The sequence below is a fragment of the Pelophylax lessonae genome (assembly GCF_965119305.1).
Source record: "Pelophylax lessonae genome assembly, chromosome: 3".
NCBI classification, from domain to species: domain Eukaryota; kingdom Metazoa; phylum Chordata; class Amphibia; order Anura; family Ranidae; genus Pelophylax; species Pelophylax lessonae.
The window spans coordinates 479,289,891-479,309,457 of record NC_138770.1 but is presented as its reverse complement, the minus strand read 5'-3'; the positions used below and the strand labels follow the sequence as shown (position 1 = coordinate 479,309,457).

The window sequence follows — 19,567 nt, the reverse complement described above, 5'->3', positions numbered from 1 at the left end:
CTGGCAGGCACTGATGAGACACTAATATGCAGAACTGATAGACAGATAGGTGGCACTGATATGCAGCATTGATGGGCATTGATAGGTGGCACTGATGGGCAATGATTGGCACTGGTGGGCAGCACTGAAAGATGGTAATGATGGGCAGCACTGATGAGGAGGGCACTAACAGGTTCCCGGAGCACTGATTGGCATCAATGGTGGCATGGGTGGGCATCCCTGGTGGCTCTAGTGACATCCCCCAAGGGTCTGCACTGGTAATCAATGCTCTGATTACAAGCACAGACCCCCCCACACACACACACTTACTTTGCATATGAATGCCATTTCTTCACAGCTGAAAGTGGCCCTCACCATGATTAGCCAGTTGATTGTGACCACTTGCTGGAATGTGTGCAAGCCAATTTGGTGTCATTTCTGGTCCAGGGTGAACGCCAATGTGCCATTTATTGTAAAGAGATTTTGCTTTATTTTAAAAATGGCACCCACAGACAACTAAAATGTATTGGAAATGTTTTACCTAGGCCAGTGATGGTAACCCTTAACCCCCCCCCCCCCCCCCCAAGATGTTTTTGCCCTACATTTCCCAAAATGCTCATGTACTCTGCAGTGTAGATGAGCATCATGGGAAATGTTACAAAACACCTGTGTTGCCAAGGTTCATCATCACTGACCTAAGCCAACTAAAAAGGTGAGTGAGCGCTGTAGCAATCTTTTATTTAGTAATCATTTTTAGTGATTTTTTTTATTAAATGTTTTGGTTACATTCATCCACAGCGGCTGAATGGAAATTTTGTATTATTCCTTAATTTATATATTTTTAGCTAAATATATACATAAACACTTACATTTTTTCTTACAGTTTAGCCGCCCCCCCCCCCACACCCCGCACACACACCCACCCCACTCCCGCCCATACATACCCACCTCCCCCCCCCCCCCACACACGCACACCCATACACACTTCGCTGGAGTAAAGGAAGAAACCCTACCCATGTTCATACTGTACTGCCATTGCACACACACAAAAAATACAAGAAATGGATTACATTCAATAGACACAAAAGGTATCTGAATTACATCTAGACAAATATGAAGAAAAGAAAACAAAAAACCAGGAGCTGTGTACAAATGAATAAGCTTTATTGAACATGTATAAAACATCAGTAATCACTCAAGCAAGCATGTGAAATTCCCACCCCCCCCCCCCCCCAAAACCCCCAAATCAAGTAATTTTTATTCAAATTACAGTGCAAAGATACAACATATGATGGATAGATAGAGCTTACAATATCCAAAAGTCAAGCATAATAAGTTGTAGACACCTTAGTATTAAGCATAAAACATACCCAACATACTTTTATGTTAATTGCTTGCATGAACCTGCCTTTTCATTTAAATACCATCAAATCAGTAGAACATACAGCTACACAGAGGCATGAAAATAAAAAAAACCATGTATAGAGTACATAAAGACACACTTTGCAAATTTGCAAATATTCGGCCGACGACCGATCGGCCGATTGTAGGCTTGTTAGTATGATGCTTCCGACAGCCGACAGCGCATTTTCGGCCGAACAGAATCTGTCGTGCAGGCATTAAAATTTTTGTTGGCCAACACCAGAACGGCCGATTGTTAGCCAGTCAGTACAGAATTCGGCCGACAATCGGCTGATTTGCAAGACTGGGCATGCTCAGAAAAGAACAAACACAGGGAAAGTTAACCATCACATGACATCACTTCTGCAGTCGTCTGTTGTTGGCTGACAAAATTCGTGTGCAGTCTTTTGCAGTTTTCAACAGACAGGACAGCCCTGGACAAAAGACAGCCGATCGTTCGGCCGACGATCAGTACGTGTGTACGGGGCTTAAGATTTTCTGAAGACTTTTTCCTTTAGATTTACCAAAACCAGATAATATGAGGTCAAACCTAAACACTTTCAATTTGTATGCAATCTTGCAGGCCCTTGCACTACATAGAAAAGGTAAATCTGAAGGAAAAAGTCTTCGGAAAATCTTATAGTGTGTATGGCCATACATGTTCAATTTTTGTTGTACAATTTTCTGATAGATTAACCACACACCACATAATGTGATGTCAAAGCTAAACAACACTTTCACTTGTATCCAATTAGGCAGGCCTTTGTACTACATACTTGAAGGTAAATTTCAAGAAAATTGGACAGAAAATTGTATGGCCATACACACTATAAGATTTTCTGAAGACTTTTTCCTTCAGATTTACCTTTTCTATGTAGTGCAAGGGCCTGCCAGATTGCATACAAATTGAAAGTGTTTAGGTTTGACCTCATATTATCTGGTTTTGGTAAATCTAAAGGAAAAAATCTTCAGAAAATCTTATAGTGTGTATGGCCCATTAGTCTAAATGAAAAAGCCACTTTGTGCTCATTCTGAGATTATTGAAAGCATTTCCTATGTGTGTTGACTTGATGTAGTAATTTTTTATATATATATATATATATATATATATTTTTTTTTTTTGGGTTGTTGAATTCTGAGTTCTGGGGTTGCACTGCATATGTTCAATCAATTTGCAAATTCTCAGATTTGCAAGCTCAAACACTGCTATTTTTCAGAGTGTAATGTGGCTCTATATAGGAAGCAAAACTAATATGGCTCCCCACTCAACAAATTATATATATATATATATATATATATATATATATATATTTATGTATAGATATATATTTTTTTGTGATTCATTATATATATATATATATATATATATATACATACATAGATATGTGCAAAAAAAAATTAAAAAAAAAAATAAATTTATTAGCGCCGGAATAGCGCCGGTTTACCGCGAATTTGCGGCGGTATTTGCCGCGAATTTGCGGCGGTATTTGCCGCAAATTCAATAAAACTCCCACTAACGTTTTCAAAAACGTTATTTTCAGCCTTGTTTTTGGTTTGGAGCATGCTCACATGGGCTATCTGCCAGAAATTGACTCTGGAGCTATATTTGCATTTTACACTTTTATTAATATCTTTTTTTCTACTTAACATTTTCACACAGTTTAAAAGCAGTTTAGCTCAAAATCATATAACACATCTTTCCCACACATTTTTTATTTTTTTCCTGCCATATTTTGTGATTTTGAAAAAATTAGTCCACCTTTTAGCTGGACTGTTTTTAAGTCCAGTCCTGACATTAGTTGATCTTAATGAATCTCACAGTTGGCGTTATTTTCCGCCCGCCGTTCTTTGAATACCAATTTCAGACTTAAAAATTCGCCGGTTCGCAAAATCCCGCCGAAACGCCAATTCTCCGTACTATGAATCAGGCCCTATATCTCCCAGTTCCTCTAGAAATGGGAAATTCAAGCGCTCTTTGCATAACTGCTTGGAATATTTCTTCTGCTTAGGAGAGGAGACAGCAGGATCCTCCTAATCAAGGGCCTCTCTCACCGCTTTAACTAACGGAGACACTAGGGCAAACTCAAATCCAGTACCGGAGTCATCCGAATCGGAATCAGACTCTGACGGAAGAACAGATGGATGGCTGGGTTGGGAAGACTCAAACGGATCCTGAACCAACAAATCTCTGTCAGGAGAGCGTGACGTACCTGCTTGGCTTATGCAACTCAGCCAGAGAGTCCTTTAAAACTCTGCGCACCACCTCCTCAATATGTTGGTCCGTTTTTTCCCTTTCACCCATAGCTTGGGTATAACAGGGTTTGCACAAGGAGGAACCATCTGGTATCAGGTCACGGCACCCCCAGCATTTTTTCCCCTGCGGGCGTTCTGAGCTGCCATGGTGCGAGGAAGACTGGCCCTCACGTCCCCTGCCGTGTGAGGAGCTGCGCTTAGATTTAGATGAGGAGCGCCGGTGTTGCGTATTTGAATGACTGTCTTCGCTGCCTGTGCGGGGCTGTTGATCAGACCTAAGAGAGCTGAGACAGACATATACAGCAAGCCATAAGAAAGATGAAAGAGAAACAGGGCATAAAACTGTCAAAACCAGCACATACCTAGAAAGAGCAGGCTGGCCACTAGGGGGCGGCGATGAGTCCATAGCTCAAATAATCTCAATGGTGCACTAGATAGGGATAAGTATCCTAATAGGAAGAGGACATAACCATCAGTCCCATTACCCCAAAAAACAAGACCCCCAGGTGAAGGAATCTTCTTACCTTAACCACAGGACCGGAGTCTGGGGGAGGCTACCGAAATGCCGACCTTCCCACCAGCTCCGGTCTAATCTTGGGTTTAAATAGACCGCCGGACCGCGACGTGCCGTATTGCGCAACCGCGCGTGACGTCAGACCGCGCTACTGCGCATGCGCGATGATTCCAATACTCGGAGCGTACTGCGCATGCCCAGAAGCGCCGGACAACCCGGAAGTATCGGCAAAAGACCGTGGCGGCGGCCATGAAGCAACACAAGTAAGTTCTAAGCCGCAAAAACTGACAAAACTTAAGCAATAACCGATAAAAAACACCCTAGACACGAGCACTATAAAAGAAAGATAAGTAAGACAATGAGGAAAAAGAAATGGTCCCATATAAGGGCTTACCACCCTCCGATAGCATAACCGAGTCCAGGAGACGCAACACCGGCTTGTGCCTTCAGGCAATAAAAGGCCACCCGCAGCAGCAGGGCTCTCTCGGCCAAACCACATAGCTCCAGCTAAGGGTCTCTTCCATTGCCCCCTCCATACCCCGCTAAGAGCCAGGGCTTATCGGAGACTCCAAAACTCAGTCTGCCACCGATATACAGTACCAGATAGTAGGAACATCAGACATATGTATGAGGAGGACGAAAAAGGAACACTGATGCTGAAAGGGAGCAAAGATTTATGGGAGTGGGGTCCTATGAGGTAGGAGAGGAGGCGGAGCCTACCCGAACGTATGCTGCCATGGAGTCTGTCAGGAAATATATATATACACATATGCAAAAACCCATATATTATTGTTACTTTCTATATCTAACCAACCCAAAAATATATTCATTTCACACATATACAATGTTTAATTTTCAGGGAGGAGCCGTATTAGTGTTCCTTTTCATATATATATATATATATATATATATATATAGATATATATGTGTGTGTGTGTGTGTGTGTATGTATATATATATATATATATATATATATATATACACACACACCTCTATATCTATATCTATATCTATATGTATATATATAGACATACATAGATATGTGCAAAAAAAAATTTATTAACGCCGGAATAGCGCCGTTTTACCGCAAATTTGCGGCGGTATTTGCCGCAAATTCAATAAAACTCCCACTAACGTTTTCAAAAATGTTATTTTCAGCCTAATTTTTGGTTTGCAAAGCAAGCAAAGCAGGAAGGGGAGGTGGATGTTCTTGTCCATCTAGGGACAAATGACCTGCCTTGCAATGAAGTGTCAGAGGTGAAAAAATCTTTTATCACACTTGGTAATGACGTACAGGATTTTGCATCCACCATTTCATTTTCTGAAGTTCTGCCTGTGCATAATGTTCAGAATGATAGGCAGAGGCGCATAAAGGAGTTCAACATATGGCTTAGTAAATGGTGTCAAGAGCAAGGATTTGGCTTTGTTTCTCATGATAGCTCTACTTGGAATAGAAAAGAACTGTACAAAAAAGATGGTTTGCATCTTTCTCTCAAAGGATCAAATGTACTTTGTGAACAACTCCAAGAATTTGCGAAAGAGTATTTAAACTAGGAAGGGGGGGGGGCAAAAGAGTGAAAATACAAGAGTCCAATTGGCCCCCGAAACAATGCCAGAACAGGTCAGAAGCACAGAGGTTAAGAAATGATAAGCTCAGAGTCCTGTCTACAAATGCTCGCAGTTTAGGTAAAAAAATCAATGAACTTGGGTCAATAATGGCATCTGAGAATGTAGATTTAGTGGCTGTTACGGAGACATGGTTTAATGAAAGAAATGACTGGGACATAACCATACCAGGGTACTCTTTATACAGAAGAGACAGAGAAGGCAAGAAAGGAGGAGGAGTGGCCCTGTATGTGAAAGATAGCATTAAATCTAACCTAATACAAGTTGGTGAGGCCAACATAGAGTCAGTTTGGGTTACGTTGCAGTTTGCTAATCATGCAGTAACTCATGTAGGTGTGATATATAGACCACCTGGTCAAGTTAAAGAACTAGATGATCTACTAGTTGAAGAAATAGCTAAAATTACAGTGAAAGGAGAAGTTATCATTATGGGAGATTTCAATCTTCCAGATATAAACTGGAAAACCAAAATAGCAAGTTCTACCAGGAGTACAGATATTCTAAATTCCCTACTGGGGTTGTCTCTGCAACAAGTGGTTGAGGAGCCAACCCGGAGGGAGGCCATTTTGGATTTGGTATTCACAAATGGGGATTCGGTATATGATGTCATTGTAGGCGAAACCTTGGGATCTAGTGATCACCAGTCAGTGTGGTTTAATATAAGAACTGTGAAAGAGTCACACCACACAAAAACAAAAGTTTTAGATTTTAGAAAAACAGACTTTTCAAAAATGAAATTAGTCATAAATGAGTCCTTATCAGACTGGAACGGATTACATGGAGTCCAGGAGAAATGGGACTACTTAAAAGGTGCATTATTGGAGGCAACAGAAAATTGCATTAGACTTGTCAGTAAAAGCAAAAAAAGGAAGAGACCACTGTGGTACTCAGCAGAAGTGGCCCAAATCATTAAAAATAAAAAGCTAGCATTTTGTAATTATAAAAAAAACCCAGAGGAATGAAGATAAGAAATCTACAAGATTAGGCAGAAAGAGGCCAAGCAAGTTATAAGAACTTCTAAAGCGCAGGCAGAAGAAAAACTAGCTCAGTCTATGAAAAAGGGGGATAAGACATTCTTCAGATATATAAATTAAAAAAGGAAATTAAAACAAGGAATAACTAAATTAAAAACAAAGGACATAAGGTATGTAGAAGAGAATAAGGGGCTAGCCGACTGCCTTAATGAATACTTCTGTTCAGTTTTTACAGAAGAAAAAGAAGGAGAAGGACCTCCACTTGAAAGGATGACTAATGAATCGTTTGATGCATGTGTCTTTACAGAGGAAGACGTTCTAAGATTGCTGTCTAAAGTGAAGACAAATAAGTCACAGGGTCCTGATGAGATACACCCAAAATTATTAAAAGAGCTTAGTGGTGAGCTGGCAAAACCATTAACAGATTTATTTAACCAATTATTAGTAACAGGAGTCGTCCCGGAAGATTGGAAATTGGCAAATGTCGTGCCCATTCACAAGAAAGGTAGTAGGGAGGAATCGAGCAACTATAGACTAGGGATGATCGAACGGTTCGGGTCGACCATCGGTTCGGCCCGAACATTGGGTGTTCGAGGTTCAGCTGAATTTAGAACTTTTTGCCCAAAAAGTTCGGAATTCGGCAACCAGAACCGCCCAAAATGCAATGCTTCAGGAAATGGGCTTTAAAAGCCCGTGATTGGACCAGAACCATTAGCAAAAGCCAATTGAGGGGGCAGGAGAATGCTAGGAATGCGATTGGAGTGACTAGGGGGTCCCTAGACCAATCATTAGTAAATACGCCCCCCAGTTTATAAGATCGCCTCCGCCATATTCCTAGCATTGTTATACTGGACATGGAAGAGAGTGGAAGCAGTTCTGTTAATTTTACTTTAAAAGTGTCATTTAGCTATTTATTAGTGTGAGGAAAGGGATATCTAGTGTAGTTAGAGTGCTCCTTTACACTTTAGTTAGCTTCAAAAATTTAGTTTCTGTAGGGAAAGTGTTAAGTTTAAGGGGACCGTAGTGTAGTGTAGGGTTAACTGGCAGTGACTGCTATGGCAGGGTGACAAAACCCTTCCATAGCAGGGTGACCGCTATAGAGAAATGATCATTTCTCTGAATAGCTTCGGCACAGGCATATGGCTTCTCACCAGCCAAGCATTTTTTATGCTGCAGGGGCTGCCACTGCCAGTGCTTTTTTGAGGACACGTTTGATGTCAGACATGACATCTGAACATGTGTATAGGGGGTATATATATATATATATATATATATATATACACAGAAATATATTACTGTAAATGATTTCATTAGCGCAAGCATATATTTCTGCTACTATCACACCTATATATGTCTAGGTGTGTATATAAATATATGGATGTGTGTATATACACCACTATACACAAGTTCAGATGTTTTGCCTGCCTCAAAAGAACCCCAAAAAATGCCAAAAAAAACCGCTAGCGTCAAAAAAAAAAAAAAAATGCCCAGGTGTGTTTTTGCTGGCATTTTTTGGGGGTTTTTGGAGGCAGGCAAAACATCAGAACTTGTGCACAGTACCACTATACACAAGTTCAGATGTTTTTCCCGACTGCAAAGATCCCAAAAAAATGCCTTCTATTAAACCGGCAAGGTGTTACAGGAGCGGAGCCAACCCCCTGTCAGAAAGTTTTCTAATACAAACGATCTTTTTTTTCTGGTTGTGGACATGCTACAGAGCTGAAACTTCACATGTACACTTTTTAGACCCCCCAGATCTGAAATCCAAAGTAAAAATCAAAAAATCTCTCTTTTTTTTTTTTTTTTTTTTTTCAATAATTGGCTTTTTTATCAAAAATGACAATTTTTAAGAACTTTTTTTGTGTGATTTTGTGTCTGGGGGGTCTAAAAGGTGTACCTGTGAAGTTTCAGCTCTGTAGCATGTCCAGAACCAGAAAAAAAGATCATATAGGTGTTAAAGTTAAAGGAGGGTCCCGACCCACATCCCTGTTCTACTGAAAAATTATCTTTTTTTTTTTTCATGGTTCTGGACATGCTACAGAGCTGAAACTTCACATGCACACATTTTAAACCCCCCAGATACTAAATCCAAAGTAAAAATAAAAAAATCTCTCTTTTTTTTTAATTTTTTCAATAATTGGCTTTTTTATCAAAAATGATAATTTTTAAGAACTTTTTTTGTGTGATTAATAGTTAATGGGGCATGACCCAGAACCCTAGGCACTTTTTAGGGACATTTATTGGGTTTTAGGGCTTCAAAATGATGTTTTTTGATTACCGAAGTTCGGGTCCCATTGATTTCAATGGGGTTCTGAAATCCGAACCGAACTTTTGGAAAATTCGGGTGTTCTGGTCGAACCAAACTTTTCAAAAGTTCGATCATCCTTTCTATAGACCAGTGAGTCTGACATCAATAGTAGGCAAATTAATGGAAACCCTATTAAAGGATAGAATTGTGGAACATCTTAAATCCCATGGATTGCAAGGTGAAAAACAACATGGGTTTACTTCAGGGAGATCATGTCAAACAAATCTTATAGATTTTTTTGACTGGGTGACTAAAATAATAGACGGTGGAGGTGCAGTAGACATTGCATATCTAGATTTTAGTAAGGCTTTTGACACTGTCCCACATAGAAGACTTATCAATAAACTGCAGTCATTGAGCATGGACTCCCATATTGTTGAGTGGATTAGGCAGTGGCTGAGTGACAGACAACAGAGGGTTGTAGTCAATGGAGAACATTCAGAACAAGGTCATGTTACCAGTGGGGTACCTCAGGGATCTGTACTGGGACCAATTTTGTTTAATATCTTCATAAGTGACATTGCAAAAGGCCTCGATGGTAAGGTTTGGCTTTTTGCTGATGACACAAAGATATGTAACAGGGTTGATGTTCCTGGAGGGAAACGCCAAATGGAAAAGGATTTAGGAAAACTAGAAGAATGGTCAGAACTCTGGCAACTGAAATTTATTGTGGATAAGTGCAAGATAATGCACCTGGGGCGTAAAAACCCAAGGGCAGAATATAGAATATTTGACACAGTCCTGACCTCAGTATCTGAGGCAAGGGATTTAGGAGTAATTATTTCAGAAGACTTAAAGGTGGGAAGACAATGTAATAGAGCAGCACGAAATGCCAGCAGAATGCTTGGATGTATAGGGAGAGGTATAAGCAGTAGAAAGAGAGAAGTGCTTATGCCGCTGTACAGAACACTGGTGAGACCTCACTTGGAGTATTGTGCGCAGTACTGGAGGCCATATCTCCAGAAGGATATAGATACTCTAGAGAGAGTTCAGAGAAGAGCTACTAAACTAGTACATGGATTGCAGGAAAAAACTTACCAGGAAAGGTTAAAGGACCTTAACATGTATAGCTTGGAAGAAAGAAGAGACAGAGGGGATATGATAGAAACTTTTAAATACATAAAGGGAATCAACTCGGTAAAGGAGGAGAGCATATTTAAAAGAAGAAAAACTACCACAAGAGAGACACAGTTTTAAATTAGAGGGGCAAAGTAGTTTAAGCATGCATGGGATAGGCATAAGGCTATCCTTCATAGAAGATAGGGCCAGGGACAATTCATAGGATTCAGATATATTGGGCAGACTAGATGGGCCAAATGGTTCTTATCTGCCGACACATTCTATGTTTCTGTGTTTCTATGTTTGGAGCATGCTCACATGGGCTATCTGCCAGAAATTGACTCTGGAGCTATTTTTGCATTTTACACTTTTATTAATATCTTTTTTTCTACTTAACATTTTCACACAGTTTAAAAGCAGTTTAGCTCAAAATCATATAACACATCTTTCCCATACATTTTTTTTTTTTTCCTGCCATATTTTGTGATTTTTAAAAAATTAGTCCACCTTTTAGCTGGACTGTTTTTAAGTCCAGTCCTGACATTAGTTGATCTTAATGAATTTGACCCTGCTCATAACTTTTCTGATGGTGTTATAGTGAATTGCATTTGCACCTAAAAATAGTCAAAATGGAGGTAAAATAGAACAGAATCAGCATTGGAGGTACAATGAATTTGGCCCACAGTCTTTAAAGTTAAATATGAAGGAAAAAATGTTTTTTCTTTTTTAAATGCAGATTAAGCACACACATATGCACTGAGGTTGCATGAAATGTGCAGCACCGCACGCCTAACAGGTTTGGATACTGTTGTTGCTCTATTCCGCTATTGAATAAAAAAAAAAAAACCCATTTGAATGAAAAACTGAAAAATAGTTTTTTTTACACTAAATACTATAAAATAATTTTTTTCCCCTCACATTGGTGCTTTTTGAAGAGCAGGTTAGAAAAGCAATGTCTATCTGACATACAGTCTTTAAAATTAAATATGAAGGAAAAATGTTTTTTCTTTTTTAAATGCAGATTAAGCACACGCATATGCACTGAGGTTGCATGAAATGTGCAGCACCGTTCACTGCACCTCCACACAATACAATCAATGTAGATCGCTGTATGATTAAAGCAGATTGTTCCTATCCTATGCTTTCCTTACAAGCAATCTCTCCAGCCTGGCCCTACAGTAAACTCCTATCTCTCCCTCCGGGCAAATACATTGTGCACTGCACCCAACAAAATTAAATCAATATAGATCGCTGTATGATAAAGCAGATTGTTCCTCCTATGCTTTCCTTACAGGCAATCTCTCCAGCCTCGCCCTATATAGTAAACTCCTATCTCTCCATCAGCAGCAGTCAGGAACCTCTCCCTACAGTAGTTATAGCAGAGTGACGCACGGCGCTGTGTGACTCCAGCTTTTATAGAATCTGGGTCACATGCTGCACTGGCCTATCACAGCCATGCCATTCGTAGACATGGCTGTGATGGCTTCTAGGGCACACTAGTTAAACGCTTGCTGATTGGCTGCCTTGCACCTGTTGAAAGCGCGCCATTAAAACCATGCCAAAACATCAAATAACGTTACCAAACAACGGACAGTACCAGAACATACAGTGAAATGTCCGGGTTCGGGTCCGGGTAACGAATACCCAAAAGTCCGGTACGAACAAGAACAATACAGTCCGGGTTCGCTCAACCCTAGTTCAGTCATTCGCAAAGACACTGTCAGGCCCCTGAGACCTACGGTGGCAGTTTTCTCCTCTGGAAGGGGAACCTTGCCTCTAAGTAGGGATGATCGAACTTTTGAAAAGTTTGGTTCGACCAGAACACCCGAATTTCCCGAAAGCTCGGTTTGGATTCCAGAACCCCATTGAAATCAATGGGACCCGAACTTCTGAAATCAAAAAACACAATTTTGAAGCCCTAAAACCTAATAAATGCCCCTAAAAAGTGCCTAGGGTTCTGGGTCATGCTCCAGGGACTAAGAATCAGGCAAAAAAAAAGTTCTTAAAAATTGTCGTTTTTGATAGAGAGACAATTATTGAAAAAAATTATTAAAATTTCTTTGGATTTAGTGTCTGGGGGGTCTAAAAGGTTTACTTGTGACGTTTCAGCTCTTTAGCATGTCCAGAACCAGAATTATAGCATGCCAAACCTTCAAAAATGACTTTTTTGCTTAACCGCGCCTTTCTTTTGCTCCTAATCCACTGCACAGCCAATGTGTATGATGGGGACATAATTCAGTTCACTGGGAACAAGATTAGAGGGAAAAAGGTGCTGTCTCTTTAAATGTGGATATAATTAACGGGTGTATTTTCACAATGGGGCTATTATTACCAAATGTTTTCAAGAAGTCAAAAGATGTATGTAGATGCACTTTATTTCATGTAAAATGGTGTTTGGTGCACTTTAATTTGAATTCTCACAAGAAACAGACATATATGCACGGATACATTGAGGGTTAGGGGTAGGGGCCACAATGTAGTGCACAGTGAACAAGATTAGAGATGTTTTGGATGAATACTGTTGTCTCTTGACTTTGAATAGAAGTAAAGGATGCTTAAAAATTGGGCCTTTGGTGGTGCTGGTCTATGAAAGTGCTGGCCATGAAGGCAATAATTGCCTTTGTAAGGAAAAAAATTGCAATGATATGCATCTGTGAAACAGGTGCGCAAAAATTGTTGTTTGGGTGTTGGCAGAGCCATACCACTGTAAGCCCAAAGAGCTGGTGTCAAAGAAGGCGTAAAAATTATGAAGGTGTGCACTTGTGGAACAGGTGCGCAAACATGGTATTTTTGGTATTGGCGGAGCCTCCCCACCGTAAGCCCAAAGAGCTGGTGTTGAAGAAGGCGTAAAAATTATGAAGGTGTGCACCTGTGGAACAGGTGCGCAAACATGGTATTTTTGATGTTGGTGGAGCCTCCCCACCATAACCCCAAAGAGCTGGTGTTGAAGAAGGCGTAAAAATTATGAAGGTGTGCACCTGTGGAACAGGTGCCCAAACATGGTATTTTTGGTGTTGGCGGAGCCTCCCCACCGTAAGCCCAAAGAGCTGATGTTGAAGAAGGCCAAAAAATTATGAAGGTGTGCACCTGTGGAACAGGTACGCAAACATGGTATTTTTGGTATAACTAAAATGAGGTTCTGTTAACCTAAACAGAACGAGAGGAGGGTTGGAGGGTGGCACCCTGGTCCAGGCTTAAATTGAGGCTCAGCAGCCACATCGCAACGATAGACTAGTCTACAAGGTCTGCATCAGGTGCATCAAAGCTTGATATCCACGAATGATTCATTTTAATGAATGTCAAACGGTCGACTGAGTCGGTGGAGAGTCTCGTTCGATGGTCTGTGACGAATCCTCCTGCTGCACTGAATGCCCGTTCCGATAGGACACTGGAAGCAGGGCAGGGCAACAGCTCCATGGCTTACTGGGCCAGTTCTGGCCAGTGGTCTAATCTTAAGACCCAGTATGCCAGTGGATCGGATTCCTCACATGAAAAACCCTCTGTGTCACTTTGTGCCCTGACGTAATCGTCCACCATGTGATGCAGACGCTGTCGGTGCGATGTGGCAGCTGAGAGGCCTGGGCGGTGAGGACTAAAAAAAGACCGAAAGGCATACGTTAACCGCATGCCTTCTCCAATGCTCCTCCCGTGACCCGCAGTAGAGTTCATGGTAGGTTGTCCCCGCCCCTGCCCCCTACGGGAGTCGGGGAACGTGTTCACCAGAATCCTCTTGAGACTTTCCTCAAGGGATTTGATCCTGTGGACTCTCTGGGTGGATGGGAAAAGCTCAGAGACTTTTGACTTGTACCGGTGGTCAAGTAGGGTGGCCAACCAATAGTGGTCAGTCTCTTTAATGGCCTTGATTCTGGGGTCCTTTCACAGGCTTGGAAGCATGATGTTTGCCATGCATCGCAAATTAGCAAAGGCCTCAGAAGCTGACTCCTCAGGGTCACTCAAAATGACATGATCTTGAACGTGCTCCTCCTCCTCCCAGCCACGTACTACTCCAAAGTGTCCAGAGGGAGTCAAATTAGGCCTTGCAGATTGCCGCATGTCTTCCTCCTCCTCCTCCTCCTCCTCAAAGCCTGCAAAAGTTCCCAAAGAATCGTCCTCCCCCTCCTCCTCTTCCACCCCTGGATCCTGCTCGGGCCTCTGGGAGCTAGGCATAATGGGGTCAGGATTCTCAGGATAAAGGGGGCCTTGAGAGGCAAGGAAGTCCTCCTCTTCCTCCTGCTGCTCTGCCTCCAGTGCCCTGTCCATAATGCCACGCAGAGTGTGCTCCAACAAAAACGGTACCGGTAGGGTGTCACTGATGCATGTGCTGTCCCGGCTGACCATCCTTGTGGCCTCCTCAAATGGCGAGAGGACAGCACATGCATCCTTAATCAAAAGCCACTGCCGTGGCAAAAAGAAGCCCAGGCGCGCTGAGCCAGTGCTGGTGCCGTACTCACAGAGATATTCATTGAGGGCCCTCTGCTGCGTGTACAGGCGCTGCAGCATAGCTTAGGTGGAGTTCCAGCGAGTGTACGACCGCCTGAAGTGACTGCACACCCTTCTTGCCATCCTTAGCACATCCTGCATTCCCGGGTACGAGTTCAAAAACCGATGTACCACGAGATTCAGGACATGCGCCAGGCATGGCACATGGGTCAACTTTCCCTGCCGAAGGGCGGCCAGGAGGTTTGACCCATTATCGGTAACCACCATTCCTGCCTGCAGCTGGCGTGGGGTCAACCACCTCTGGGCCTGTGCCTGCAGAGCCCCAAGAATCTCAGGGGCAGTGTGCTGCCTGTCCCCTAGACACACAAGCTGCAGCACTGCATGACACCTTTTGGCCTGAGACATAGACTTTGAACGCTTACGTGGTACCTCATCATATTCAAAGGACCATGCTGCAGAGGAGGGCATGGAGGAGGATGAGGAGGAGGAGCAAGAGGGGGTATAAGTGATCGATCTACCCGGATCAGCGACACCACCAGCTGTTTGCAGATGTGGGGGCAATATTGGCTGCAGCACCGAGCTCTGGCTACAATCCCTTCCGCTGGCAAGCAGTGTCACCCAACGAGCAGTGACTGAAATGTACCGTCCCTGCCCATGTTTGCTTGACCAAGTGTCAGCCGTCAGGTGTATCTTACGGCTGACTGACTTGGCCAGGGATGACACTACATTGCCTTCCATATGTTGGTATAGGGATGGCAGGGCCTTACGGGCAAAGTAATGCCGACTTAGCACCTGCCACTGTGGAACTGCACATTTTGCAAAGTCGCGGAAGGGAGCAGACTCTACCAGGTTAAATGGTAAGAGTTGCAGAGCCAGTAGTTTTGCCAAACTACTGTTTAGACGCTGGGCATGTGGGTGGCGGGGAGCATACTTTTTTTTTTCGTTCCAGCATGTGTGGAATCGAAATTTGGCGTCTAGATGTTACAGCTGGTGGTGTGCTGGAGGTAGATGCGACACTGCCTGCTATATCATCATCCCTGTCAGTGGAGGCTGCCAACAGGTGACGAGTGACTATAGCAGGGACAGGCTGATGTGCAGGTGGAGCACGAGGAGGAGCGCGAGGAGGACTAGGAGGCCGACTGACCGATCTTTGGCCCTTTTGCGGGTTCTTCAAATGCTCCTGCCAACGGGCCAAGTGGTGGGTTGTCAAATGCCTGGTTAGGCAGCTTGTACCCAAGTGGTTGACATTTTTGCCACGTTTTATTCCCTTATGACAAATCTTGCAGATCGTAACTGTTCGATCTGCATAAGATGTCAAAAAGGCCCAGCAAGAAGAGGTTTGTATAGTGGCCTGGGAAACAACAAGTGCGGCCTTAGATGGAGTGGGCCGTCTGCTCTCCCCTCTTGCTTGCTCTGCCTCCTCCTCAACCTCAGACCCAACATCAGACTCCATAAAGGACTGAGCATCAGGCGTGGCCCAGGAGACAACAGGCGCGGCCTTAGATGGAGTGCGCCGTCTGCTCTCCCCTCTTGCTTGCTCTGCCTCCTCCTCAACCTTAGACCCAACATCAGACTCCATAAAGGACTGAGCATCAGGCTGGAGTAGATGGCCGACACTGTGGTCAAACAGCTCAGCTGACTCCTCTGCCATGTCTGAAGTTGGGTCTAAGGGAGGACGTGAGGTGGACATGGACTCATCTTTATTTGTTCTGCCAACTGCAAAAGACTGACCACTTTTCTCTGCCTGGGTCACTGTAGTTGCAGATGATGACAATGATGAGGGTTTGGTAATATAGTCCACCACCTCCTGTACGTACTGTGGCTTGGCCACTGCAGGAGAACAATCGCAATGGTGGCCTGGCTGAGGACTGACCACCACGTCCACCCCTGCCTCTAGACACCCTAGAAGCTGTGCTCCTTTCCGCAGCAGGGCCACGTATGCCTTTCCTTGGTCTACCTGACATAGTTCTCACTGAGGCTTTGGCAACTCTGCGTGGTGAAAAACGCACACTGCTATGCGACTCAAAGTTGTCGCTGAATACAGCACAGCAGATGTGTGTGACGCACAGTAGCAAAGCCTTTTGCACAGTGGACTTAACGCTTACAAGAACAGGCATTAAGTTGTCACTGAGGCTTTGGCAACTCTGGGCGGTGAAATTCACCTGCAAAATGCACACTGCTATGCGACCCAAAGTTGTCGCTAACTACAGCAGATGTGTGTATCGCTGCAATGTATTTTGCTGACTAGCAAGCATGTATACCTGCTGTAGATATATCAGCAGTGCAACGTGCTCACTAGACGGTACCCTGACACTTTTACTATCCCTACAAAAACTAGATTGTTGAATCTAATTATAGTGGTATATAGTACCCTAACTACACTGCATATCCCTTTCCTCACACTAAAAGAACAGCTCCATACAGCAGAAGACAATTTCTAACTGACACTGTCCCTTTAAATTTGTATTTTTTTCTAACTCAAATAAACAGCACAATCAATGTATTTCTAACTACACTGACTGTCTGTAAGCTGAATGCTCTTCTGCTGATAGTAGCACTCGGCTATGCAGCAAACGTTGTGTAACAAAGCAGGAGTAACAGAAATGCTTCCACTCTCTTCCACAGACTCTGTATTACTGTGCTAGAGGTTAGGCGGGGCTATGTTATATACTGAGGGGCGTATTCACTCTTGATTGGCCTCTGATCCCCGTAGTTACTCCAATCACGTTCCTAGCAGACTCCTGCCCCTTCATTGGCTTTTGCTGACGTTTCTGGGCCAATCACAGGCTTTTAAAGCCCACTTCCTGTCCCTTTGCATTTTGGACGGTTCTGGTGACCGAATACCGAACTTTTACCGCATAAAGTTCGGAATTCGGCCGAATTTCGAACACCCAATGTTCGGGTCGAACCGATGGTCGACCTGAACCATTCGATCATCCCTACCTTTAAGGTCATGAGATCTTAGAACAGTTTGGGTTACACCGGTGTCAATGAGGAAAGGAAGGGGATATTTTAATTCCTCGACTAATAGATTGATGTGGGCTGACACTGGTTTACCAACACCCTTTGACAGTCATAGTCGTTTCTGACCATATCTACCTTTGGAGTTTCCAGATCCTCCGGAATAAACTACCACTTCCCCCGTGGACCACCCGGATTGGTCGGACAAATATGCCTGATGTGTCCTGACTTTCCACATCCATAGCAGACCTGTTAAAATAACTCTTAGTTTGCCACAGAGTTAGAAGAAGAGGGTTCAGGTGTTATGTCAGGCTGTTGAGAGATAGAGACAATGTGAGGTGAGAGGGTGTTAACAGTATCAAGGTCTGTATTGTGAGCTGAAGAAAACGGAGATGAAAGTGCAGAGATAGTAGAGTCAATAACAGGCCGCGAATCAGGAGAGACAGTGTCAGGTTCAGTGTCAGGGGATCTGGCTCATCTTAGTAAAGTTAGCCCAGAAAGAGCTTCCTCCACTTCCCTCACTGAAAGACTGAAACCGCCTCATGTACACCTTGCTTATGGACCATGATAGATCTCTGAAACCATAATTGTGCTACGTCTAGCATCTTTGTTGCCTGGAGCGTAATCCTAAATTCAATAATGAACTCCTCCCATCTCCAGACATCAAAAGTACCTTCCAAAGGGATGCACCAACTTTTTCCACTGGACCACTTATGCCACTTCCAGAGGGTCTTATGACCCGATCCCAAAACACAGACTTTATGTACCGCAAACCTGTTTGGCCTTTTGGGGGGCCTTGGTTCCCCCTCCCCTTGCATGGAGGGCCCATGGCCCATGACGATTCAAATCATCACTCTTTCACACCTAGTTTAGGAGCAACACTGCCAGGTGCCTCCTTTGACAGCGTCGGCTTGTTTCCGGACTCCGATTAATTTACACAGCTTCCCTGCCAGACTGCTAGAAACCTCAACCCAGTGGATTTGTATGAATATACAGTTCAGCAACTACCACTCGCTCCCCAACTCTGATTATTTTGCATGGCCACACGTGGGAAGGATTTCAGTATCTACTTCTCACACGTTGGAGGCTGAAACAAGCATGTCGCTTTCACCATTTCTCGTAGACCAGGCGAAAGTACACACGTTTGTTTCAATCTAACGCTTGTAGCCAAACAACCCTGAAAGCACAATTAAAGTCCTCACTATACAAACATTGGCTTCAGTCTTTTCTTTGATATTACATAAAAAATTAAATTGAGATGCCGGTTACTGATTGTACACTGGAAGGTACAACCTCTCTAACTAAAACCCAACCTGCAGTACCGAAAACACTACCTCCGTGAGAAATAACCACTACTCAGCACAAAATAGACCCATTTCTAACCAAAAACTGAATCCAATATAAAAATGGATCAGTTACACTCCACACTGTAGTCTATCGTTAGAAACTTACAGTTACACAACAAAAATAGGACAAAATACCCTAAAAAACAGCTTAAACACAAATGCTTACCAAAAACTGAGAACAGTTATAAAACAAAATAGTTACCTCTGAAAACAGAAATAAAACACAAAAAAACAGATGGGTTGGATATAAACGCTAAATTTGAACAAAAAGACGAACAAGGCTAGCTAAAAACAACCGCAGTGATCCTAGAACATCTCTGAATGCTTGATTTTCAATTAAAATGAAGAAAACTCCACTTAAAACCAAAATACAGTACAAAAATTATGTAATAGCTCTATAACAAGGTTGCCCCTTTAAACAGAAATTTTAAAAATGTTTAGAAATGCCAACACTAAAAAAAGGAGACAGAAATGGTGGTGTGGTGAAACTCAAAATGGTGGCTCAGCCATGTGGGTTTCAACACCACCAAACAAAATGGGGATGTAGAACCCAAAATGGCCGCCACACAAAGGAAATTGTGTTACAACTACATGGGTCTCAATGCTAAAACAAGATGGTGGCTAAACACGAGGTTGACACAAAATGGTGGCACTGAGAACCACCAGCCACAATAGAAGTATGTAAAAACAAAAGGTAGAGCAAATA

General features: G+C 42.9%; 1 protein-coding gene across 1 annotated transcript in view; it reads left to right on the top strand.

The window, feature by feature from the left end:
• Positions 1–19,567, top strand: part of LOC309549438 (protein unc-93 homolog A-like) — a 911,642-nt gene that overhangs the window by 870,043 nt on the left and 22,032 nt on the right. The gene's annotated exons all lie outside the window — the stretch shown is intronic.